This window comes from Pleurodeles waltl, chromosome 12 (genome assembly GCF_031143425.1).
Source record: "Pleurodeles waltl isolate 20211129_DDA chromosome 12, aPleWal1.hap1.20221129, whole genome shotgun sequence".
Classification (NCBI taxonomy): domain Eukaryota; kingdom Metazoa; phylum Chordata; class Amphibia; order Caudata; family Salamandridae; genus Pleurodeles; species Pleurodeles waltl.
This window is the reverse complement of record NC_090451.1, coordinates 126,257,580-126,284,139: the sequence shown is the minus strand read 5'-3', so window position 1 is coordinate 126,284,139 and position 26,560 is coordinate 126,257,580. Positions and strand designations below refer to the sequence as shown.

Sequence of the window (26,560 nt, the reverse complement as noted above, 5' to 3'; positions counted from 1 at the left end):
CTTCTTTACAGTTTCCTAATTCATCAAGGCATGTCTTGCATCATTTCCGTTCCTCTCTGTAGAGCAGCGACCAAGCGTTGATTGATTCAGCTTAATCAGTGCCTGACCGCTGCTCCCCACCTGATCAAGGTACTATTTTTTCCTTTTACCTTCTAGTGCCCTGCAAACAGAAGGCTTGTGACTGGCAAAAACATGCCCAGCAGGACAACCAAAACTGTTAAGTTTTAAATTTAAATCGAACTTTCTTTTATTTTGCCAAATCGTCTTTTCCCACGTTCCACGCATGTTTTCTTTTGCTTTTGTTCGTGGGCACTCTTCTCAAAAGATGACGATTAGCTCGTTTAAAATATTGCAAATCAACAGTGTTTCTTTATTATGTGTAAATTCTGAAATTAATCTTTAACACATAATCCTGCGGTACACTTCAATCCACCCCACTCCAATCTTCCCCACTACAATCCACCCCATCCAGACCACTTCACCCACACTAATCCACCTCACTCCAGTCCAAATCACTCACCCGAATCCAATCCACTCTAACTCATCCTACTCCAATCCTCTCCACCCACCCCAAGCAAATCTGTCTCACTCCAATGTGCCCCACTATAATAAAAAACAATCTGCACCACTCCAAAACAATCTGTCCCACTTCGATCCAAAACAATCTGCCCCACTCCAATCTGCCCGACTCCACTTCAAAACAATCTCCCCTACTCCAATTCAAAACAATCTACCCCACTGCAATCTGCTGCACTCCAATCAAAAACAAACTACCACACTGCAATCCAAAACAATCTGCCATACTGCAATCGAAAACAATCTGTCCCACCCAAGGCAGTGGTGGCTGGTGCACTTTGAAAGGAGTTGGTGGGAGGGAAAAATAGTTCATCTGAAGCTAAGTGAAGAAATTGGAATAAAATAGTGCATTTTAACCCCTTCGCTGCCAGCCTTTTCCCCCTCAGGTGCCAGGCATTTTTTTGGCTATTTGGGGCAGGGCGCGCTTAGGCCCTCATAGATTTTTGTCCACATAAGCTATCCACGCCAAATTTGCGTCCTTTTTTTCCAACATCCTAGGGATTCTAGAGGTACCCAGACTTTGTGGGTTCCCCTGAAGGAGACCAAGAAATTAGCCAAAATACGGTAAACATTTTGTTTTAAAAAAGAAAAAAATGGAAAAAAGGGCTGGAGAAGAAGGCTTGTGGTTTTTGTCCCTGAAATTGGCATCAACAAAGGGTTTGCACTGCTAAAATCACCAGCTTCCCAGCTTTCAGGGACAGGCAGACTTGAATCAGAAAACCCAATTTTTCAACACAATTTTGGCATTTTACTGGGACATACCCCATTTTTACGATTTTGTGTGCTTTTAGCCTCCTTCCAGTCAGTGACAGAAATGGGTGTGAAACCAATGCTGGGTCCCAGTAACCTAAACATTTTTGAAAAGAAGACAACATTCTGAATTCAGCAATGGGTAACTTGTGTAGATCTTACAAGTGTTTCCTACAGAAAATAACAACTGAAATAAAAAAAAAATATTGAAATTGAGAAGAAAAAAACAGCCATTTTCCTCTACGTTTTACTCTGTAACTTTTTTCTGCAATGTCAGATTTTTGAAAGCAATATACCATTACGCCTGCTGGACTCTTCTGGTTGCGGGGATATATAGGGCTTGTAGGTTCATCAAGAACCCTAGGTATCCAGAGAAAATAAATGAGCTGCACCTTGCAGTGGGTTTTCATTCTATACCGGGTATACTGCAATTAATTTGCCGAAGTATATAGAGTGAAAAAAAGGTATCAAGAAAACCTTTCTATTTCCAAAATGGGCACAAGATAAGGAGTGAAGGAGCAGTGGTTATTTGCACATCTCTGAATTCTGGGGTGCCCACACTAGCATGCAAATTAAAGGGCATTTCTCAAATAGACGTCTTTTTTACACACTGTCTTATATTTGGAAGGAAAAAATGTAGATAAAGACAAGGGGCAGTAACTCTTGTTTTGCTATTCTATGTTTCCCCAAGTCTCCCGATAACATTTTTTACCTCACTTGTGTGGGTAGGCCTAGCGCCCGCGACAGGAAGTGCCCCAAAACACAACGTGGACACATCAAATTTTCCCAAAGAAAACCAAAACCTAGGTAAAAGACATTGTCATTTGCAACGCCAATAGCTCTAACTCTCACAAATGTGAGACCTTTCGCATTGCAAATGCTTGTTTTTTTGTGCAGGCAAGTGTGCGTGGAGCCTGCTTTGGTTCTTAAGACCTCAGACCTAAAGCAAAGCTTAGACAGAAACATAGCAATGTGCCCTTTGCACACAGTTAGAGATCCTACTAAATGGAGTCATATATAGGTCTGCACGGCCATTTTGCACAATTTTGTTGTGATATAAAGTTTCGGTAGAGCTCAATGAGAGCTGGTAGTTATGGCCGAGTGGTTAAGGTGATGGGCTTGAAATCCTTTGGGGGTTCCCTGCACGGGTTTGAATCCTGCTGACTACCTCTGTTGTTTATTTTAAACCTGATTTTTAAAATAACTGTGAAGAACACATTTACCAACTTTATTTGGGAAGATAGATAATTTACTTTAAATCTTTATTTAACAGAGGTTCGATTTTATTTTGCAGAGAGAAGAGCGGGTGACCGCGTGGGGAGAACAAATGATTTGTTAAACCTTCCATTTGAAGGTGATCTAAGCAGAATGAAGCAAAACAACAGCAGCGCCAATCAGCCGATTTCTTGGAGTCCACGGTTTAGGAGTTTACTTAGAAGGAGACTGTAAAAGAGTTTTAAAATTAGGGACCTATTGGTAGAGTCACTGCTTATGCAAATTGAAGGGTCAGAAGGGAGATGCGTCATTAAGATCTGTAAAAATCCATCTCTGGCAGCGGTGGGATTTGAACCCACGCCTCCAAAGAGACTGGAGCCTTAATCCAGCGCCTTAGACCGCTCGGCCACGCTACCTGTTGCTCTCAGTGTCTGTGCACTTCATGAGCACCGTAACCCTGAGTCTCCTCACTTAGTGTGGAAAGTCGAGTTGATAAACCATTTCATGGACATGATTACAATGTCGGGAGGGTGATGTGGTAATTGAAGGTTATCTCTCTTACTCAGTCACTGCACAAGTCTTCTCCCACCTGCTCGGACCTAGTGCAATCACCTTAAAAGACAACACTCTCCGAGCAATGACTTCCAACCAAGGTATAAGCACCTGCTCTACATAGGCAATGTGACTCCATCATTTTCTAATGAAACAAGTGTTCATACTGGTGGGCTCATTTCTTTGGGTGGGATCTAATGAATGAGCAGTTCATTCAAAAATAACCGAGGAGTTGCACGTATTCATGACATCAGCCCTATTGCCGCACCCAGTCTCCCCAACATACTGTTTAGCTTTCCAGTGACGTCATGTCTTGTGTGGCCTATTCACATTCCGCTGTTAATATTTTTTAGCCAATAGAATTTCACAGGCTCCCGTCTTTGAGCTCACATTGAAAAGGCACAAGTCCCAAAATGCAACCGGGTGCTGTTTAAAACTCCAGCACTGGTGGGCGGTGCCCCAGGTGACATGGGGCCCACCTGGATGCTCTGACTGCCTTTCACGTGACAGTCACAGACACACACAGGACAGAGGTTCAAAAGCTATTCTGAAAGAAGTAAGGACAACAGGCCCACGTGAAACTAAACTTTTTAAATAGATGATTTTTGTTTCTATTGACCGGGTTCTCACTCGTTCTGCGCGCCAAGTCAAATGTAAATGAGCCTCGCAATAAAAATGCACAGAGGATGGTAAAATTCACTTCACTCTGCGCTCGTTGATGCTGAGAGCATGGTTGTCAGCCCGCACGCTTGTTATTTTGATGTGGAATTACTTGATTGCTTTGTGATAATTTTCATTACTCCGAATTGCAAGTTCCCCTACCCCAGTAATAATGTTTGAGGTATTGCTTCCCTACCACACCAACAAGGCCACCCTCTGACCAAGTCCTTTGCCTCTCTTCAGAACTACCATAAGCCCCTCCATGCACTAGGAACTTTTTGCTTGACGACCATCTAGGCGTCCTTGGAATATTGATATTTAGAAGTAACAATGTTTGTTTATTTTAACTAACTGACCTTTTTAGGGTCTCGCTTGATAGACTCTGTAGTATTCAGTAAAGGGCTTGGAGCCCGCATGTCTCTCACCATTTTTTTATTTATGTGGCACTCTTCTTTACAGTTTCCTAATTCATCAAGGCATGTCTTGCATCATTTCCGTTCCTCTCTGTAGAGCAGCGACCAAGCGTTGATTGATTCAGCTTAATCAGTGCCTGACCGCTGCTCCCCACCTGATCAAGGTACTATTTTTTCCTTTTACCTTCTAGTGCCCTGCAAACAGAAGGCTTGTGACTGGCAAAAACATGCCCAGCAGGACAACCAAAACTGTTAAGTTTTAAATTTAAATCGAACTTTCTTTTATTTTGCCAAATCGTCTTTTCCCACGTTCCACGCATGTTTTCTTTTGCTTTTGTTCGTGGGCACTCTTCTCAAAAGATGACGATTAGCTCGTTTAAAATATTGCAAATCAACAGTGTTTCTTTATTATGTGTAAATTCTGAAATTAATCTTTAACACATAATCCTGCGGTACACTTCAATCCATCCCACTCCAATCTTCCCCACTACAATCCACCCCATCCAGACCACTTCACCCACACTAATCCACCTCACTCCAGTCCAAATCACTCACCCGAATCCAATCCATTCTAACTCATCCTATTCCAATCCTCTCCACCCACCCCAAGCAAATCTGTCTCACTCCAATGTGCCCCACTATAATAAAAAACAATCTGCACCACTCCAAAACAATCTGTCCCACTTCGATCCAAAACAATCTGCCCCACTCCACTTCAAAACAATCTCCCCTACTCCAATTCAAAACAATCTACCCCACTGCAATCTGCTGCACTCCAATCAAAAACAAACTACCACACTGCAATCCAAAACAATCTGCCATACTGCAATCGAAAACAATCTGTCCCACCCAAGGCAGTGGTGGCTGGTGCACTTTGAAAGGAGTTGGTGGGAGGGAAAAATAGTTCATCTGAAGCTAAGTGAAGAAATTGGAATAAAATAGTGCATTTTAACCCCTTTGCTGCCAGCCTTTTCCCCCTCAGGTGCCAGGCATTTTTTTGGCTATTTGGGGCAGGGCGCGCTTAGGCCCTCATAGATTTTTGTCCACATAAGCTATCCACGCCAAATTTGCGTCCTTTTTTTCCAACATCCTAGGGATTCTAGAGGTACCCAGACTTTGTGGGTTCCCCTGAAGGAGACCAAGAAATTAGCCAAAATACGGTAAACATTTTGTTTTAAAAAAGAAAAAAATGGAAAAAAGGGCTGGAGAAGAAGGCTTGTGGTTTTTGTCCCTGAAATTGGCATCAACAAAGGGTTTGCACTGCTAAAATCACCAGCTTCCCAGCTTTCAGGGACAGGCAGACTTGAATCAGAAAACCCAATTTTTCAACACAATTTTGGCATTTTACTGGGACATACCCCATTTTTACGATTTTGTGTGCTTTTAGCCTCCTTCCAGTCAGTGACAGAAATGGGTGTGAAACCAATGCTGGGTCCCAGTAACCTAAACATTTTTGAAAAGAAGACAACATTCTGAATTCAGCAATGGGTAACTTGTGTAGATCTTACAAGTGTTTCCTACAGAAAATAACAACTGAAATAAAAAAAAAATATTGAAATTGAGAAGAAAAAAACAGCCATTTTCCTCTACGTTTTACTCTGTAACTTTTTTCTGCAATGTCAGATTTTTGAAAGCAATATACCATTACGCCTGCTGGACTCTTCTGGTTGCGGGGATATATAGGGCTTGTAGGTTCATCAAGAACCCTAGGTATCCAGAGAAAATAAATGAGCTGCACCTTGCAGTGGGTTTTCATTCTATACCGGGTATACTGCAATTAATTTGCCGAAGTATATAGAGTGAAAAAAAGGTATCAAGAAAACCTTTCTATTTCCAAAATGGGCACAAGATAAGGAGTGAAGGAGCAGTGGTTATTTGCACATCTCTGAATTCTGGGGTGCCCACACTAGCATGCGAATTAAAGGGCATTTCTCAAATAGACGTCTTTTTTACACACTGTCTTATATTTGGAAGGAAAAAATGTAGATAAAGACAAGGGGCAGTAACTCTTGTTTTGCTATTCTATGTTTCCCCAAGTCTCCCGATAACATTTTTTACCTCACTTGTGTGGGTAGGCCTAGCGCCCGCGACAGGAAGTGCCCCAAAACACAACGTGGACACATCAAATTTTCCCAAAGAAAACCAAAACCTAGGTAAAAGACATTGTCATTTGCAACGCCAATAGCTCTAACTCTCACAAATGTGAGACCTTTCGCATTGCAAATGCTTGTTTTTTTGTGCAGGCAAGTGTGCGTGGAGCCTGCTTTGGTTCTTAAGACCTCAGACCTAAAGCAAAGCTTAGACAGAAACATAGCAATGTGCCCTTTGCACACAGTTAGAGATCCTACTAAATGGAGTCATATATAGGTCTGCACGGCCATTTTGCACAATTTTGTTGTGATATAAAGTTTCGGTAGAGCTCAATGAGAGCTGGTAGTTATGGCCGAGTGGTTAAGGTGATGGACTTGAAATCCTTTGGGGGTTCCCTGCACGGGTTTGAATCCTGCTGACTACCTCTGTTGTTTATTTTAAACCTGATTTTTAAAATAACTGTGAAGAACACATTTACCAACTTTATTTGGGAAGATAGATAATTTACTTTAAATCTTTATTTAACAGAGGTTCGATTTTATTTTGCAGAGAGAAGAGCGGGTGACCGCGTGGGGAGAACAAATGATTTGTTAAACCTTCCATTTGAAGATGATCTAAGCAGAATGAAGCAAAACAACAGCAGCGCCAATCAGCCGATTTCTTGGAGTCCACGGTTTAGGAGTTTACTTAGAAGGAGACTGTAAAAGAGTTTTACAATTAGGGACCTATTGGTAGAGTCACTGCTTATGCAAATTGAAGGGTCAGAAGGGAGATGCGTCATTAAGATCTGTAAAAATCCATCTCTGGCAGCGGTGGGATTTGAACCCACGCCTCCAAAGAGACTGGAGCCTTAATCCAGCGCCTTAGACCGCTCGGCCACTGTTGCTCTCAGTGTGTCTGTGCACTTCATGAGCACCGTAACCCTGAGTCTCCTCACTTAGTGTGGAAAGTCGAGTTGATAAACCATTTCATGGACATGATTACAATGTCGGGAGGGTGATGTGGTAATTGAAGGTTATCTCTCTTACTCAGTCACTGCACAAGTCTTCTCCCACCTGCTCGGACCTAGTGCAATCACCTTAAAAGACAACACTCTCCGAGCAATGACTTCCAACCAAGGTATAAGCACCTGCTCTACATAGGCAATGTGACTCCATCATTTTCTAATGAAACAAGTGTTCATACCGGTGGGCTCATTTCTTTGGGTGGGATCTAATGAATGAGCAGTTCATTCAAAAATAACTGAGGAGTTGCACGTATTCATGACATCAGCCCTATTGCCGCACCCAGTCTCCCCAACATACTGTTTAGCTTTCCAGTGACGTCATGTCTTGTGTGGCCTATTCACATTCCGCTGTTAATATTTTTTAGCCAATAGAATTTCACAGGCTCCCGTCTTTGAGCTCACATTGAAAAGGCACAAGTCCCAAAATGCAACCGGGTGCTGTTTAAAACTCCAGCACTGGTGGGCGGTGCTCCAGGTGACATGGGGTCCACCTGGATGCCCTGACTGCCTTTCACGTGACAGTCACAGACACACACAGGACAGAGGTTCAAAAGCTATTCTGAAAGAAGTAAGGACAACAGGCCCACGTGAAACTAAACTTTTTAAATAGATGATTTTTGTTTCTATTGACCTGGTTCTCACTCGTTCTGCGCGCCAAGTCAAATGTAAATGAGCCTCGCAATAAAAATGCACAGAGGATGGTAAAATTCACTTCACTCTGCGCTCGTTGATGCTGAGAGCATGGTTGTCAGCCCGCACGCTTGTTATTTTGATGTGGAATTACTTGATTGCTTTGTGATAATTTTCATTACTCCGAATTGCAAGTTCCCCTACCCCAGTAATAATGTTTGAGGTATTGCTTCCCTACCACACCAAGAAGGCCACCCTCTGACCAAGTCCTTTGCCTCTCTTCAGAACTACCATAAGCCCCTCCATGCACTAGGAACTTTTTGCTTGACGACCATCTAGGCGTCCTTGGAATATTGATTTTTAGAAGTAACAATGTTTGTTTATTTTAACTAACTGACCTTTTTAGGGTCTCGCTTGATAGACTCTGTAGTATTCAGTAAAGGGCTTGGAGCCCGCATGTCTCTCACCATTTTTTTATTTATGTGGCACTCTTCTTTACAGTTTCCTAATTCATCAAGGCATGTCTTGCATCATTTCCGTTCCTCTCTGTAGAGCAGCGACCAAGCGTTGATTGATTCAGCTTAATCAGTGCCTGACCGCTGCTCCCCACCTGATCAAGGTACTATTTTTTCCTTTTACCTTCTAGTGCCCTGCAAACAGAAGGCTTGTGACTGGCAAAAACATGCCCAGCAGGACAACCAAAACTGTTAAGTTTTAAATTTAAATCGAACTTTCTTTTATTTTGCCAAATCGTCTTTTCCCACGTTCCACGCATGTTTTCTTTTGCTTTTGTTCGTGGGCACTCTTCTCAAAAGATGACGATTAGCTCGTTTAAAATATTGCAAATCAACAGTGTTTCTTTATTATGTGTAAATTCTGAAATTAATCTTTAACACATAATCCTGCGGTACACTTCAATCCACCCCACTCCAATCTTCCCCACTACAATCCACCCCATCCAGACCACTTCACCCACACTAATCCACCTCACTCCAGTCCAAATCACTCACCCGAATCCAATCCACTCTAACTCATCCTACTCCAATCCTCTCCACCCACCCCAAGCAAATCTGTCTCACTCCAATGTGCCCCACTATAATAAAAAACAATCTGCACCACTCCAAAACAATCTGTCCCACTTCGATCCAAAACAATCTGCCCCACTCCAATCTGCCCGACTCCACTTCAAAACAATCTCCCCTACTCCAATTCAAAACAATCTACCCCACTGCAATCTGCTGCACTCCAATCAAAAACAAACTACCACACTGCAATCCAAAACAATCTGCCATACTGCAATCGAAAACAATCTGTCCCACCCAAGGCAGTGGTGGCTGGTGCACTTTGAAAGGAGTTGGTGGGAGGGAAAAATAGTTCATCTGAAGCTAAGTGAAGAAATTGGAATAAAATAGTGCATTTTAACCCCTTCGCTGCCAGCCTTTTCCCCCTCAGGTGCCAGGCATTTTTTTGGCTATTTGGGGCAGGGCGCGCTTAGGCCCTCATAGATTTTTGTCCACATAAGCTATCCACGCCAAATTTGCGTCCTTTTTTTCCAACATCCTAGGGATTCTAGAGGTACCCAGACTTTGTGGGTTCCCCTGAAGGAGACCAAGAAATTAGCCAAAATACGGTAAACATTTTGTTTTAAAAAAGAAAAAAATGGAAAAAAGGGCTGGAGAAGAAGGCTTGTGGTTTTTGTCCCTGAAATTGGCATCAACAAAGGGTTTGCACTGCTAAAATCACCAGCTTCCCAGCTTTCAGGGACAGGCAGACTTGAATCAGAAAACCCAATTTTTCAACACAATTTTGGCATTTTACTGGGACATACCCCATTTTTACGATTTTGTGTGCTTTTAGCCTCCTTCCAGTCAGTGACAGAAATGGGTGTGAAACCAATGCTGGGTCCCAGTAACCTAAACATTTTTGAAAAGAAGACAACATTCTGAATTCAGCAATGGGTAACTTGTGTAGATCTTACAAGTGTTTCCTACAGAAAATAACAACTGAAATAAAAAAAAAATATTGAAATTGAGAAGAAAAAAACAGCCATTTTCCTCTACGTTTTACTCTGTAACTTTTTTCTGCAATGTCAGATTTTTGAAAGCAATATACCATTACGCCTGCTGGACTCTTCTGGTTGCGGGGATATATAGGGCTTGTAGGTTCATCAAGAACCCTAGGTATCCAGAGAAAATAAATGAGCTGCACCTTGCAGTGGGTTTTCATTCTATACCGGGTATACTGCAATTAATTTGCCGAAGTATATAGAGTGAAAAAAAGGTATCAAGAAAACCTTTCTATTTCCAAAATGGGCACAAGATAAGGAGTGAAGGAGCAGTGGTTATTTGCACATCTCTGAATTCTGGGGTGCCCACACTAGCATGCAAATTAAAGGGCATTTCTCAAATAGACGTCTTTTTTACACACTGTCTTATATTTGGAAGGAAAAAATGTAGATAAAGACAAGGGGCAGTAACTCTTGTTTTGCTATTCTATGTTTCCCCAAGTCTCCCGATAACATTTTTTACCTCACTTGTGTGGGTAGGCCTAGCGCCCGCGACAGGAAGTGCCCCAAAACACAACGTGGACACATCAAATTTTCCCAAAGAAAACCAAAACCTAGGTAAAAGACATTGTCATTTGCAACGCCAATAGCTCTAACTCTCACAAATGTGAGACCTTTCGCATTGCAAATGCTTGTTTTTTTGTGCAGGCAAGTGTGCGTGGAGCCTGCTTTGGTTCTTAAGACCTCAGACCTAAAGCAAAGCTTAGACAGAAACATAGCAATGTGCCCTTTGCACACAGTTAGAGATCCTACTAAATGGAGTCATATATAGGTCTGCACGGCCATTTTGCACAATTTTGTTGTGATATAAAGTTTCGGTAGAGCTCAATGAGAGCTGGTAGTTATGGCCGAGTGGTTAAGGTGATGGGCTTGAAATCCTTTGGGGGTTCCCTGCACGGGTTTGAATCCTGCTGACTACCTCTGTTGTTTATTTTAAACCTGATTTTTAAAATAACTGTGAAGAACACATTTACCAACTTTATTTGGGAAGATAGATAATTTACTTTAAATCTTTATTTAACAGAGGTTCGATTTTATTTTGCAGAGAGAAGAGCGGGTGACCGCGTGGGGAGAACAAATGATTTGTTAAACCTTCCATTTGAAGGTGATCTAAGCAGAATGAAGCAAAACAACAGCAGCGCCAATCAGCCGATTTCTTGGAGTCCACGGTTTAGGAGTTTACTTAGAAGGAGACTGTAAAAGAGTTTTAAAATTAGGGACCTATTGGTAGAGTCACTGCTTATGCAAATTGAAGGGTCAGAAGGGAGATGCGTCATTAAGATCTGTAAAAATCCATCTCTGGCAGCGGTGGGATTTGAACCCACGCCTCCAAAGAGACTGGAGCCTTAATCCAGCGCCTTAGACCGCTCGGCCACGCTACCTGTTGCTCTCAGTGTGTCTGTGCACTTCATGAGCACCGTAACCCTGAGTCTCCTCACTTAGTGTGGAAAGTCGAGTTGATAAACCATTTCATGGACATGATTACAATGTCGGGAGGGTGATGTGGTAATTGAAGGTTATCTCTCTTACTCAGTCACTGCACAAGTCTTCTCCCACCTGCTCGGACCTAGTGCAATCACCTTAAAAGACAACACTCTCCGAGCAATGACTTCCAACCAAGGTATAAGCACCTGCTCTACATAGGCAATGTGACTCCATCATTTTCTAATGAAACAAGTGTTCATACTGGTGGGCTCATTTCTTTGGGTGGGATCTAATGAATGAGCAGTTCATTCAAAAATAACCGAGGAGTTGCACGTATTCATGACATCAGCCCTATTGCCGCACCCAGTCTCCCCAACATACTGTTTAGCTTTCCAGTGACGTCATGTCTTGTGTGGCCTATTCACATTCCGCTGTTAATATTTTTTAGCCAATAGAATTTCACAGGCTCCCGTCTTTGAGCTCACATTGAAAAGGCACAAGTCCCAAAATGCAACCGGGTGCTGTTTAAAACTCCAGCACTGGTGGGCGGTGCCCCAGGTGACATGGGGCCCACCTGGATGCTCTGACTGCCTTTCACGTGACAGTCACAGACACACACAGGACAGAGGTTCAAAAGCTATTCTGAAAGAAGTAAGGACAACAGGCCCACGTGAAACTAAACTTTTTAAATAGATGATTTTTGTTTCTATTGACCGGGTTCTCACTCGTTCTGCGCGCCAAGTCAAATGTAAATGAGCCTCGCAATAAAAATGCACAGAGGATGGTAAAATTCACTTCACTCTGCGCTCGTTGATGCTGAGAGCATGGTTGTCAGCCCGCACGCTTGTTATTTTGATGTGGAATTACTTGATTGCTTTGTGATAATTTTCATTACTCCGAATTGCAAGTTCCCCTACCCCAGTAATAATGTTTGAGGTATTGCTTCCCTACCACACCAACAAGGCCACCCTCTGACCAAGTCCTTTGCCTCTCTTCAGAACTACCATAAGCCCCTCCATGCACTAGGAACTTTTTGCTTGACGACCATCTAGGCGTCCTTGGAATATTGATATTTAGAAGTAACAATGTTTGTTTATTTTAACTAACTGACCTTTTTAGGGTCTCGCTTGATAGACTCTGTAGTATTCAGTAAAGGGCTTGGAGCCCGCATGTCTCTCACCATTTTTTTATTTATGTGGCACTCTTCTTTACAGTTTCCTAATTCATCAAGGCATGTCTTGCATCATTTCCGTTCCTCTCTGTAGAGCAGCGACCAAGCGTTGATTGATTCAGCTTAATCAGTGCCTGACCGCTGCTCCCCACCTGATCAAGGTACTATTTTTTCCTTTTACCTTCTAGTGCCCTGCAAACAGAAGGCTTGTGACTGGCAAAAACATGCCCAGCAGGACAACCAAAACTGTTAAGTTTTAAATTTAAATCGAACTTTCTTTTATTTTGCCAAATCGTCTTTTCCCACGTTCCACGCATGTTTTCTTTTGCTTTTGTTCGTGGGCACTCTTCTCAAAAGATGACGATTAGCTCGTTTAAAATATTGCAAATCAACAGTGTTTCTTTATTATGTGTAAATTCTGAAATTAATCTTTAACACATAATCCTGCGGTACACTTCAATCCACCCCACTCCAATCTTCCCCACTACAATCCACCCCATCCAGACCACTTCACCCACACTAATCCACCTCACTCCAGTCCAAATCACTCACCCGAATCCAATCCACTCTAACTCATCCTACTCCAATCCTCTCCACCCACCCCAAGCAAATCTGTCTCACTCCAATGTGCCCCACTATAATAAAAAACAATCTGCACCACTCCAAAACAATCTGTCCCACTTCGATCCAAAACAATCTGCCCCACTCCAATCTGCCCGACTCCACTTCAAAACAATCTCCCCTACTCCAATTCAAAACAATCTACCCCACTGCAATCTGCTGCACTCCAATCAAAAACAAACTACCACACTGCAATCGAAAACAATCTGTCCCACCCAAGGCAGTGGTGGCTGGTGCACTTTGAAAGGAGTTGGTGGGAGGGAAAAATAGTTCATCTGAAGCTAAGTGAAGAAATTGGAATAAAATAGTGCATTTTAACCCCTTCGCTGCCAGCCTTTTCCCTCAGGTGCCAGGCATTTTTTTGGCTATTTGGGGCAGGGCGCGCTTAGGCCCTCATAGATTTTTGTCCACATAAGCTATCCACGCCAAATTTGCGTCCTTTTTTTCCAACATCCTAGGGATTCTAGAGGTACCCAGACTTTGTGGGTTCCCCTGAAGGAGACCAAGAAATTAGCCAAAATACAGTAAACATTTTGTTTTAAAAAAGAAAAAAATGGAAAAAAGGGCTGGAGAAGAAGGCTTGTGGTTTTTGTCCCTGAAATTGGCATCAACAAAGGGTTTGCACTGCTAAAATCACCAGCTTCCCAGCTTTCAGGGACAGGCAGACTTGAATCAGAAAACCCAATTTTTCAACACAATTTTGGCATTTTACTGGGACATACCCCATTTTTACGATTTTGTGTGCTTTTAGCCTCCTTCCAGTCAGTGACAGAAATGGGTGTGAAACCAATGCTGGGTCCCAGTAACCTAAACATTTTTGAAAAGAAGACAACATTCTGAATTCAGCAATGGGTAACTTGTGTAGATCTTACAAGTGTTTCCTACAGAAAATAACAACTGAAATAAAAAAAAAATATTGAAATTGAGAAGAAAAAAACAGCCATTTTCCTCTACGTTTTACTCTGTAACTTTTTTCTGCAATGTCAGATTTTTGAAAGCAATATACCATTACGCCTGCTGGACTCTTCTGGTTGCGGGGATATATAGGGCTTGTAGGTTCATCAAGAACCCTAGGTATCCAGAGAAAATAAATGAGCTGCACCTTTCAGTGGGTTTTCATTCTATACCGGGTATACTGCAATTAATTTGCCGAAGTATATAGAGTGAAAAATAGGTATCAAGAAAACCTTTCTATTTCCAAAATGGGCACAAGATAAGGAGTGAAGGAGCAGTGGTTATTTGCACATCTCTGAATTCTGGGGTGCCCACACTAGCATGCGAATTAAAGGGCATTTTTCAAATAGACGTCTTTTTTACACACTGTCTTATATTTGGAAGGAAAAAATGTAGATAAAGACAAGGGGCAGTAACTCTTGTTTTGCTATTCTATGTTTCCCCAAGTCTCCCGATAACATTTTTTACCTCACTTGTGTGGGTAGGCCTAGCGCCCGCGACAGGAAGTGCCCCAAAACACAACGTGGACACATCAAATTTTCCCAAAGAAAACCAAAACCTAGGTAAAAGACATTGTCATTTGCAACGCCAATAGCTCTAACTCTCACAAATGTGAGACCTTTCGCATTGCAAATGCTTGTTTTTTTGTGCAGGCAAGTGTGCGTGGAGCCTGCTTTGGTTCTTAAGACCTCAGACCTAAAGCAAAGCTTAGACAGAAACATAGCAATGTGCCCTTTGCACACAGTTAGAGATCCTACTAAATGGAGTCATATATAGGTCTGCTCGGCCATTTTGCACAATTTTGTTGTGATATAAAGTTTCGGTAGAGCTCAATGAGAGCTGGTAGTTATGGCCGAGTGGTTAAGGTGATGGGCTTGAAATCCTTTGGGGGTTCCCTGCACGGGTTTGAATCCTGCTGACTACCTCTGTTGTTTATTTTAAACCTGATTTTTAAAATAACTGTGAAGAACACATTTACCAACTTTATTTGGGAAGATAGATAATTTACTTTAAATCTTTATTTAACAGAGGTTCGATTTTATTTTGCAGAGAGAAGAGCGGGTGACCGCGTGGGGAGAACAAATGATTTGTTAAACCTTCCATTTGAAGGTGATCTAAGCAGAATGAAGCAAAACAACAGCAGCGCCAATCAGCCGATTTCTTGGAGTCCACGGTTTAGGAGTTTACTTAGAAGGAGACTGTAAAAGAGTTTTAAAATTAGGGACCTATTGGTAGAGTCACTGTTTATGCAAATTGAAGGGTCAGAAGGGAGATGCGTCATTAAGATCTGTAAAAATCCATCTCTGGCAGCGGTGGGATTTGAACCCACGCCTCCAAAGAGACTGGAGCCTTAATCCAGCGCCTTAGACCGCTCGGCCACGCTACCTGTTGCTCTCAGTGTGTCTGTGCACTTCATGAGCACCGTAACCCTGAGTCTCCTCACTTAGTGTGGAAAGTCGAGTTGATAAACCATTTCATGGACATGATTACAATGTCGGGAGGGTGATGTGGTAATTGAAGGTTATCTCTCTTACTCAGTCACTGCACAAGTCTTCTCCCACCTGCTCGGACCTAGTGCAATCACCTTAAAAGACAACACTCTCCCGAGCAATGACTTCCAACCAAGGTATAAGCACCTGCTCTACATAGGCAATGTGACTCCATCATTTTCTAATGAAACAAGTGTTCATACTGGTGGGCTCATTTCTTTGGGTGGGATCTAATGAATGAGCAGTTCATTCAAAAATAACTGAGGAGTTGCACGTATTCATGACATCAGCCCTATTGCCGCACCCAGTCTCCCCAACATACTGTTTAGCTTTCCAGTGACGTCATGTCTTGTGTGGCCTATTCACATTCCGCTGTTAATATTTTTTAGCCAATAGAATTTCACAGGCTCCCGTCTTTGAGCTCACATTGAAAAGGCACAAGTCCCAAAATGCAACCGGGTGCTGTTTAAAACTCCAGCACTGGTGGGCGGTGCCCCAGGTGACATGGGGTCCACCTGGATGCCCTGACTGCCTTTTCACGTGACAGTCACAGACACACTCAGGACAGAGGTTCAAAAGCTATTCTGAAAGAAGTAAGGACAACAGGCCCACGTGAAACTAAACTTTTTAAATAGATGATTTTTGTTTCTATTGACCTGGTTCTCACTCGTTCTGCGCGCCAAGTCAAATGTAAATGAGCCCCGCAATAAAAATGCACAGAGGATGGTAAAATTCACTTCACTCTGCGCTCGTTGATGCTGAGAGCATGGTTGTCAGCCCGCACGCTTGTTATTTTGATGTGGAATTACTTGATTGCTTTGTGATAATTTTCATTACTCCGAATTGCAAGCTCCCCTACCCCAGTAATAATGTTTGAGGTATTGCTTCCCTACCACACCAACAAGGCCACCCTCTGACCAAGTCCTTTGCCTCTCTTCAGAACTGCCATAAGCCCCTCCATGCACTAGGAACTTTTTGCTTGACGACCATCTAGGCGTCCTTGGAATATTGATATTTAGAAGTAACAATGTTTGTTTATTTTAACTAACTGACCTTTTTAGGGTCTCGCTTGATAGACTCTGTAGTATTCAGTAAAGGGCTTGGAGCCCGCATGTCTCTCACCATTTTTTTATTTATGTGGCACTCTTCTTTACAGTTTCCTAATTCATCAAGGCATGTCTTGCATCATTTCCGTTCCTCTCTGTAGAGCAGCGACCAAGCGTTGATTGATTCAGCTTAATCAGTGCCTGACCGCTGCTCCCCACCTGATCAAGGTACTATTTTTTCCTTTTACCTTCTAGTGCCCTGCAAACAGAAGGCTTGTGACTGGCAAAAACATGCCCAGCAGGACAACCAAAACTGTTAAGTTTTAAATTTAAATCGAACTTTCTTTTATTTTGCCAAATCGTCTTTTCCCACGTTCCACGCATGTTTTCTTTTGCTTTTGTTCGTGGGCACTCTTCTCAAAAGATGACGATTAGCTCGTTTAAAATATTGCAAATCAACAGTGTTTCTTTATTATGTGTAAATTCTGAAATTAATCTTTAACACATAATCCTGCGGTACACTTCAATCCACCCCACTCCAATCTTCCCCACTACAATCCACCCCATCCAGACCACTTCACCCACACTAATCCACCTCACTCCAGTCCAAATCACTCACCCGAATCCAATCCACTCTAACTCATCCTACTCCAATCCTCTCCACCCACCCCAAGCAAATCTGTCTCACTCCAATGTGCCCCACTATAATAAAAAACAATCTGCACCACTCCAAAACAATCTGTCCCACTTCGATCCAAAACAATCTGCCCCACTCCAATCTGCCCGACTCCACTTCAAAACAATCTCCCCTACTCCAATTCAAAACAATCTACCCCACTGCAATCTGCTGCACTCCAATCAAAAACAAACTACCACACTGCAATCCAAAACAATCTGCCATACTGCAATCGAAAACAATCTGTCCCACCCAAGGCAGTGGTGGCTGGTGCACTTTGAAAGGAGTTGGTGGGAGGGAAAAATAGTTCATCTGAAGCTAAGTGAAGAAATTGGAATAAAATAGTGCATTTTAACCCCTTCGCTGCCAGCCTTTTCCCCCTCAGGTGGCAGGCATTTTTTTGGCTATTTGGGGCAGGGCGCGCTTAGGCCCTCATAGATTTTTGTCCACATAAGCTATCCACGCCAAATTTGCGTCCTTTTTTTCCAACATCCTAGGGATTCTAGAGGTACCCAGACTTTGTGGGTTCCCCTGAAGGAGACCAAGAAATTAGCCAAAATACGGTAAACATTTTGTTTTAAAAAAGAAAAAAATGGAAAAAAGGGCTGGAGAAGAAGGCTTGTGGTTTTTGTCCCTGAAATTGGCATCAACAAAGGGTTTGCACTGCTAAAATCACCAGCTTCCCAGCTTTCAGGGACAGGCAGACTTGAATCAGAAAACCCAATTTTTCAACACAATTTTGGCATTTTACTGGGACATACCCCATTTTTACGATTTTGTGTGCTTTTAGCCTCCTTCCAGTCAGTGACAGAAATGGGTGTGAAACCAATGCTGGGTCCCAGTAACCTAAACATTTTTGAAAAGAAGACAACATTCTGAATTCAGCAATGGGTAACTTGTGTAGATCTTACAAGTGTTTCCTACAGAAAATAACAACTGAAATAAAAAAAAAATATTGAAATTGAGAAGAAAAAAACAGCCATTTTCCTCTACGTTTTACTCTGTAACTTTTTTCTGCAATGTCAGATTTTTGAAAGCAATATACCATTACGCCTGCTGGACTCTTCTGGTTGCGGGGATATATAGGGCTTGTAGGTTCATCAAGAACCCTAGGTATCCAGAGAAAATAAATGAGCTGCACCTTGCAGTGGGTTTTCATTCTATACCGGGTATACTGCAATTAATTTGCCGAAGTATATAGAGTGAAAAAAAGGTATCAAGAAAACCTTTCTATTTCCAAAATGGGCACAAGATAAGGAGTGAAGGAGCAGTGGTTATTTGCACATCTCTGAATTCTGGGGTGCCCACACTAGCATGCGAATTAAAGGGCATTTCTCAAATAGACGTCTTTTTTACACACTGTCTTATATTTGGAAGGAAAAAATGTAGATAAAGACAAGGGGCAGTAACTCTTGTTTTGCTATTCTATGTTTCCCCAAGTCTCCCGATAACATTTTTTACCTCACTTGTGTGGGTAGGCCTAGCGCCCGCGACAGGAAGTGCCCCAAAACACAACGTGGACACATCAAATTTTCCCAAAGAAAACCAAAACCTAGGTAAAAGACATTGTCATTTGCAACGCCAATAGCTCTAACTCTCACAAATGTGAGACCTTTCGCATTGCAAATGCTTGTTTTTTTGTGCAGGCAAGTGTGCGTGGAGCCTGCTTTGGTTCTTAAGACCTCAGACCTAAAGCAAAGCTTAGACAGAAACATAGCAATGTGCCCTTTGCACACAGTTAGAGATCCTACTAAATGGAGTCATATATAGGTCTGCACGGCCATTTTGCACAATTTTGTTGTGATATAAAGTTTCGGTAGAGCTCAATGAGAGCTGGTAGTTATGGCCGAGTGGTTAAGGTGATGGACTTGAAATCCTTTGGGGGTTCCCTGCACGGGTTTGAATCCTGCTGACTACCTCTGTTGTTTATTTTAAACCTGATTTTTAAAATAACTGTGAAGAACACATTTACCAACTTTATTTGGGAAGATAGATAATTTACTTTAAATCTTTATTTAACAGAGGTTCGATTTTATTTTGCAGAGAGAAGAGCGGGTGACCGCGTGGGGAGAACAAATGATTTGTTAAACCTTCCATTTGAAGATGATCTAAGCAGAATGAAGCAAAACAACAGCAGCGCCAATCAGCCGATTTCTTGGAGTCCACGGTTTAGGAGTTTACTTAGAAGGAGACTGTAAAAGAGTTTTACAATTAGGGACCTATTGGTAGAGTCACTGCTTATGCAAATTGAAGGGTCAGAAGGGAGATGCGTCATTAAGATCTGTAAAAATCCATCTCTGGCAGCGGTGGGATTTGAACCCACGCCTCCAAAGAGACTGGAGCCTTAATCCAGCGCCTTAGACCGCTCGGCCACTGTTGCTCTCAGTGTGTCTGTGCACTTCATGAGCACCGTAACCCTGAGTCTCCTCACTTAGTGTGGAAAGTCGAGTTGATAAACCATTTCATGGACATGATTACAATGTCGGGAGGGTGATGTGGTAATTGAAGGTTATCTCTCTTACTCAGTCACTGCACAAGTCTTCTCCCACCTGCTCGGACCTAGTGCAATCACCTTAAAAGACAACACTCTCCGAGCAATGACTTCCAACCAAGGTATAAGCACCTGCTCTACATAGGCAATGTGACTCCATCATTTTCTAATGAAACAAGTGTTCATACCGGTGGGCTCATTTCTTTGGGTGGGATCTAATGAATGAGCAGTTCATTCAAAAATAACTGAGGAGTTGCACGTATTCATGACATCAGCCCTATTGCCGCACCCAGTCTCCCCAACATACTGTTTAGCTTTCCAGTGACGTCATGTCTTGTGTGGCCTATTCACATTCCGCTGTTAATATTTTTTAGCCAATAGAATTTCACAGGCTCCCGTCTTTGAGCTCACATTGAAAAGGCACAAGTCCCAAAATGCAACCGGGTGCTGTTTAAAACTCCAGCACTGGTGGGCGGTGCTCCAGGTGACATGGGGTCCACCTGGATGCCCTGACTGTCTTTCACGTGACAGTCACAGACACACACAGGACAGAGGTTCAAAAGCTATTCTGAAAGAAGTAAGGACAACAGGCCCACGTGAAACTAAACTTTTTAAATAGATGATTTTTGTTTCTATTGACCTGGTTCTCACTCGTTCTGCGCGCCAAGTCAAATGTAAATGAGCCTCGCAATAAAAATGCACAGAGGATGGTAAAATTCACTTCACTCTGCGCTCGTTGATGCTGAGAGCATGGTTGTCAGCCCGCACGCTTGTTATTTTGATGTGGAATTACTTGATTGCTTTGTGATAATTTTCATTACTCCGAATTGCAAGTTCCCCTACCCCAGTAATAATGTTTGAGGTATTGCTTCCCTACCACACCAACAAGGCCACCCTCTGACCAAGTCCTTTGCCTCTCTTCAGAACTACCATAAGCCCCTCCATGCACTAGGAACTTTTTGCTTGACGACCATCTAGGCGTCCTTGGAATATTGATTTTTAGAAGTAACAATGTTTGTTTATTTTAACTAACTGACCTTTTTAGGGTCTCGCTTGATAGACTCTGTAGTATTCAGTAAAGGGCTTGGAGCCCGCATGTCTCTCACCATTTTTTTATTTATGTGGCACTCTTCTTTACAGTTTCCTAATTCATCAAGGCATGTCTTGCATCATTTCCGTTCCTCTCTGTAGAGCAGCGACCAAGCGTTGATTGATTCAGCTTAATCAGTGCCTGACCGCTGCTCCCCACCTGATCAAGGTACTATTTTTTCCTTTTACCTTCTAGTGCCCTGCAAACAGAAGGCTTGTGACTGGCAAAAACATGCCCAGCAGGACAACCAAAACTGTTAAGTTTTAAATTTAAATCGAACTTTCTTTTATTTTGCCAAATCGTCTTTTCCCACGTTCCACGCATGTTTTCTTTTGCTTTTGTTCGTGGGCACTCTTCTCAAAAGATGACGATTAGCTCGTTTAAAATATTGCAAATCAACAGTGTTTCTTTATTATGTGTAAATTCTGAAATTAATCTTTAACACATAATCCTGCGGTACACTTCAATCCACCCCACTCCAATCTTCCCCACTACAATCCACCCCATCCAGACCACTTCACCCACACTAATCCACCTCACTCCAGTCCAAATCACTCACCCGAATCCAATCCACTCTAACTCATCCTACTCCAATCCTCTCCACCCACCCCAAGCAAATCTGTCTCACTCCAATGTGCCCCACTATAATAAAAAACAATCTGCACCACTCCAAAACAATCTGTCCCACTTCGATCCAAAACAATCTGCCCCACTCCAATCTGCCCGACTCCACTTCAAAACAATCTCCCCTACTCCAATTCAAAACAATCTACCCCACTGCAATCTGCTGCACTCCAATCAAAAACAAACTACCACACTGCAATCCAAAACAATCTGCCATACTGCAATCGAAAACAATCTGTCCCACCCAAGGCAGTGGTGGCTGGTGCACTTTGAAAGGAGTTGGTGGGAGGGAAAAATAGTTCATCTGAAGCTAAGTGAAGAAATTGGAATAAAATAGTGCATTTTAACCCCTTCGCTGCCAGCCTTTTCCCCCTCAGGTGCCAGGCATTTTTTTGGCTATTTGGGGCAGGGCGCGCTTAGGCCCTCATAGATTTTTGTCCACATAAGCTATCCACGCCAAATTTGCGTCCTTTTTTTCCAACATCCTAGGGATTCTAGAGGTACCCAGACTTTGTGGGTTCCCCTGAAGGAGACCAAGAAATTAGCCAAAATACGGAAACATTTTGTTTTAAAAAAGAAAAAAATGGAAAAAAGGGCTGGAGAAGAAGGCTTGTGGTTTTTGTCCCTGAAATTGGCATCAACAAAGGGTTTGCACTGCTAAAATCACCAGCTTCCCAGCTTTCAGGGACAGGCAGACTTGAATCAGAAAACCCAATTTTTCAACACAATTTTGGCATTTTACTGGGACATACCCCATTTTTACGATTTTGTGTGCTTTTAGCCTCCTTCCAGTCAGTGACAGAAATGGGTGTGAAACCAATGCTGGGTCCCAGTAACCTAAACATTTTTGAAAAGAAGACAACATTCTGAATTCAGCAATGGGTAACTTGTGTAGATCTTACAAGTGTTTCCTACAGAAAATAACAACTGAAATAAAAAAAAAATATTGAAATTGAGAAGAAAAAAACAGCCATTTTCCTCTACGTTTTACTCTGTAACTTTTTTCTGCAATGTCAGATTTTTGAAAGCAATATACCATTACGCCTGCTGGACTCTTCTGGTTGCGGGGATATATAGGGCTTGTAGGTTCATCAAGAACCCTAGGTATCCAGAGAAAATAAATGAGCTGCACCTTGCAGTGGGTTTTCATTCTATACCGGGTATACTGCAATTAATTTGCCGAAGTATATAGAGTGAAAAAAAGGTATCAAGAAAACCTTTCTATTTCCAAAATGGGCACAAGATAAGGAGTGAAGGAGCAGTGGTTATTTGCACATCTCTGAATTCTGGGGTGCCCACACTAGCATGCGAATTAAAGGGCATTTCTCAAATAGACGTCTTTTTTACACACTGTCTTATATTTGGAAGGAAAAAATGTAGATAAAGACAAGGGGCAGTAACTCTTGTTTTGCTATTCTATGTTTCCCCAAGTCTCCCGATAACATTTTTTACCTCACTTGTGTGGGTAGGCCTAGCGCCCGAGACAGGAAGTGCCCCAAAACACAACGTGGACACATCAAATTTTGCCAAAGAAAACCAAAACCTAGGTAAAAGACATTGTCATTTGCAACGCCAATAGCTCTAACTCTCACAAATGTGAGACCTTTCGCATTGCAAATGCTTGTTTTTTTGTGCAGGCAAGTGTGCGTGGAGCCTGCTTTGGTTCTTAAGACCTCAGACCTAAAGCAAAGCTTAGACAGAAACATAGCAATGTGCCCTTTGCACACAGTTAGAGATCCTACTAAATGGAGTCATATATAGGTCTGCACGGCCATTTTGCACAATTTTGTTGTGATATAAAGTTTCGGTAGAGCTCAATGAGAGCTGGTAGTTATGGCCGAGTGGTTAAGGTGATGGACTTGAAATCCTTTGGGGGTTCCCTGCACGGGTTTGAATCCTGCTGACTACCTCTGTTGTTTATTTTAAACCTGATTTTTAAAATAACTGTGAAGAACACATTTACCAACTTTATTTGGGAAGATAGATAATTTACTTTAAATCTTTATTTAACAGAGGTTCGATTTTATTTTGCAGAGAGAAGAGCGGGTGACCGCGTGGGGAGAACAAATGATTTGTTAAACCTTCCATTTGAAGATGATCTAAGCAGAATGAAGCAAAACAACAGCAGCGCCAATCAGCCGATTTCTTGGAGTCCACGGTTTAGGAGTTTACTTAGAAGGAGACTGTAAAAGAGTTTTACAATTAGGGACCTATTGGTAGAGTCACTGCTTATGCAAATTGAAGGGTCAGAAGGGAGATGCGTCATTAAGATCTGTAAAAATCCATCTCTGGCAGCGGTGGGATTTGAACCCACGCCTCCAAAGAGACTGGAGCCTTAATCCAGCGCCTTAGACCGCTCGGCCACGCTACCTGTTGCTCTCAGTGTGTCTGTGCACTTCATGAGCACCGTAACCCTGAGTCTCCTCACTTAGTGTGGAAAGTCGAGTTGATAAACCATTTCATGGACATGATTACAATGTCGGGAGGGTGATGTGGTAATTGAAGGTTATCTCTCTTACTCAGTCACTGCACAAGTCTTCTCCCACCTGCTCGGACCTAGTGCAATCACCTTAAAAGACAACACTCTCCGAGCAATGACTTCCAACCAAGGTATAAGCACCTGCTCTACATAGGCAATGTGACTCCATCATTTTCTAATGAAACAAGTGTTCATACCGGTGGGCTCATTTCTTTGGGTGGGATCTAATGAATGAGCAGTTCATTCAAAAATAACTGAGGAGTTGCACGTATTCATGACATCAGCCCTATTGCCGCACCCAGTCTCCCCAACATACTGTTTAGCTTTCCAGTGACGTCATGTCTTGTGTGGCCTATTCACATTCCGCTGTTAATATTTTTTAGCCAATAGAATTTCACAGGCTCCCGTCTTTGAGCTCACATTGAAAAGGCACAAGTCCCAAAATGCAACCGGGTGCTGTTTAAAACTCCAGCACTGGTGGGCGGTGCTCCAGGTGACATGGGGTCCACCTGGATGCCCTGACTGCCTTTCACGTGACAGTCACAGACACACACAGGACAGAGGTTCAAAAGCTATTCTGAAAGAAGTAAGGACAACAGGCCCACGTGAAACTAAACTTTTTAAATAGATGATTTTTGTTTCTATTGACCTGGTTCTCACTCGTTCTGCGCGCCAAGTCAAATGTAAATGAGCCTCGCAATAAAAATGCACAGAGGATGGTAAAATTCACTTCACTCTGCGCTCGTTGATGCTGAGAGCATGGTTGTCAGCCCGCACGCTTGTTATTTTGATGTGGAATTACTTGATTGCTTTGTGATAATTTTCATTACTCCGAATTGCAAGTTCCCCTACCCCAGTAATAATGTTTGAGGTATTGCTTCCCTACCACACCAAGAAGGCCACCCTCTGACCAAGTCCTTTGCCTCTCTTCAGAACTACCATAAGCCCCTCCATGCACTAGGAACTTTTTGCTTGACGACCATCTAGGCGTCCTTGGAATATTGATTTTTAGAAGTAACAATGTTTGTTTATTTTAACTAACTGACCTTTTTAGGGTCTCGCTTGATAGACTCTGTAGTATTCAGTAAAGGGCTTGGAGCCCGCATGTCTCTCACCATTTTTTTATTTATGTGGCACTCTTCTTTACAGTTTCCTAATTCATCAAGGCATGTCTTGCATCATTTCCGTTCCTCTCTGTAGAGCAGCGACCAAGCGTTGATTGATTCAGCTTAATCAGTGCCTGACCGCTGCTCCCCACCTGATCAAGGTACTATTTTTTCCTTTTACCTTCTAGTGCCCTGCAAACAGAAGGCTTGTGACTGGCAAAAACATGCCCAGCAGGACAACCAAAACTGTTAAGTTTTAAATTTAAATCGAACTTTCTTTTATTTTGCCAAATCGTCTTTTCCCACGTTCCACGCATGTTTTCTTTTGCTTTTGTTCGTGGGCACTCTTCTCAAAAGATGACGATTAGCTCGTTTAAAATATTGCAAATCAACAGTGTTTCTTTATTATGTGTAAATTCTGAAATTAATCTTTAACACATAATCCTGCGGTACACTTCAATCCACCCCACTCCAATCTTCCCCACTACAATCCACCCCATCCAGACCACTTCACCCACACTAATCCACCTCACTCCAGTCCAAATCACTCACCTGAATCCAATCCACTCTAACTCATCCTACTCCAATCCTCTCCACCCACCCCAAGCAAATCTGTCTCACTCCAATGTGCCCCACTATAATAAAAAACAATCTGCACCACTCCAAAACAATCTGTCCCACTTCGATCCAAAACAATCTGCCCCACTCCAATCTGCCCGACTCCACTTCAAAACAATCTCCCCTACTCCAATTCAAAACAATCTACCCCACTGCAATCTGCTGCACTCCAATCAAAAACAAACTACCACACTGCAATCCAAAACAATCTGCCATACTGCAATCGAAAACAATCTGTCCCACCCAAGGCAGTGGTGGCTGGTGCACTTTGAAAGGAGTTGGTGGGAGGGAAAAATAGTTCATCTGAAGCTAAGTGAAGAAATTGGAATAAAATAGTGCATTTTAACCCCTTCGCTGCCAGCCTTTTCCCCCTCAGGTGCCAGGCATTTTTTTGGCTATTTGGGGCAGGGCGCGCTTAGGCCCTCATAGATTTTTGTCCACATAAGCTATCCACGCCAAATTTGCGTCCTTTTTTTCCAACATCCTAGGGATTCTAGAGGTACCCAGACTTTGTGGGTTCCCCTGAAGGAGACCAAGAAATTAGCCAAAATACAGTAAAAATTTTGTTTTAAAAAAGAAAAAAATGGAAAAAAGGGCTGGAGAAGAAGGCTTGTGGTTTTTGTCCCTGAAATTGGCATCAACAAAGGGTTTGCACTGCTAAAATCACCAGCTTCCCAGCTTTCAGGGACAGGCAGACTTGAATCAGAAAACCCAATTTTTCAACACAATTTTGGCATTTTACTGGGACATACCCCATTTTTACGATTTTGTGTGCTTTTAGCCTCCTTCCAGTCAGTGACAGAAATGGGTG

General features: G+C 42.5%; 9 non-coding genes across 9 annotated transcripts; 3 read left to right on the top strand and 6 right to left on the bottom strand.

The window, feature by feature from the left end:
- Positions 1 to 2,875: 2,875 nt before the first annotated feature.
- TRNAL-AAG (transfer RNA leucine (anticodon AAG)) lies at positions 2,876 to 2,957 on the bottom strand. The gene has a single exon. It is a non-coding gene; the product is annotated as a tRNA-Leu (tRNA).
- A 3,642-nt stretch (positions 2,958 to 6,599) lies between these two features.
- TRNAS-UGA (transfer RNA serine (anticodon UGA)) lies at positions 6,600 to 6,681 on the top strand. The gene has a single exon. It is a non-coding gene; the product is annotated as a tRNA-Ser (tRNA).
- A 380-nt stretch (positions 6,682 to 7,061) lies between these two features.
- On the bottom strand, positions 7,062 to 7,144 carry TRNAL-AAG (transfer RNA leucine (anticodon AAG)). The gene has a single exon. It is a non-coding gene; the product is annotated as a tRNA-Leu (tRNA).
- Positions 7,145 to 11,258: 4,114 nt separating this feature from the next.
- TRNAL-AAG (transfer RNA leucine (anticodon AAG)) lies at positions 11,259 to 11,340 on the bottom strand. Its single transcript has one exon. It is a non-coding gene; the product is annotated as a tRNA-Leu (tRNA).
- Positions 11,341 to 15,434: 4,094 nt separating this feature from the next.
- Positions 15,435 to 15,516, bottom strand: TRNAL-AAG (transfer RNA leucine (anticodon AAG)). The gene has a single exon. It is a non-coding gene; the product is annotated as a tRNA-Leu (tRNA).
- A 3,661-nt stretch (positions 15,517 to 19,177) lies between these two features.
- TRNAS-UGA (transfer RNA serine (anticodon UGA)) lies at positions 19,178 to 19,259 on the top strand. Its single transcript has one exon. It is a non-coding gene; the product is annotated as a tRNA-Ser (tRNA).
- A 380-nt stretch (positions 19,260 to 19,639) lies between these two features.
- TRNAL-AAG (transfer RNA leucine (anticodon AAG)) lies at positions 19,640 to 19,722 on the bottom strand. The gene has a single exon. It is a non-coding gene; the product is annotated as a tRNA-Leu (tRNA).
- A 3,651-nt stretch (positions 19,723 to 23,373) lies between these two features.
- TRNAS-UGA (transfer RNA serine (anticodon UGA)) lies at positions 23,374 to 23,455 on the top strand. Its single transcript has one exon. It is a non-coding gene; the product is annotated as a tRNA-Ser (tRNA).
- Positions 23,456 to 23,835: 380 nt separating this feature from the next.
- Positions 23,836 to 23,917, bottom strand: TRNAL-AAG (transfer RNA leucine (anticodon AAG)). The gene has a single exon. It is a non-coding gene; the product is annotated as a tRNA-Leu (tRNA).
- Positions 23,918 to 26,560: the final 2,643 nt, after the last annotated feature.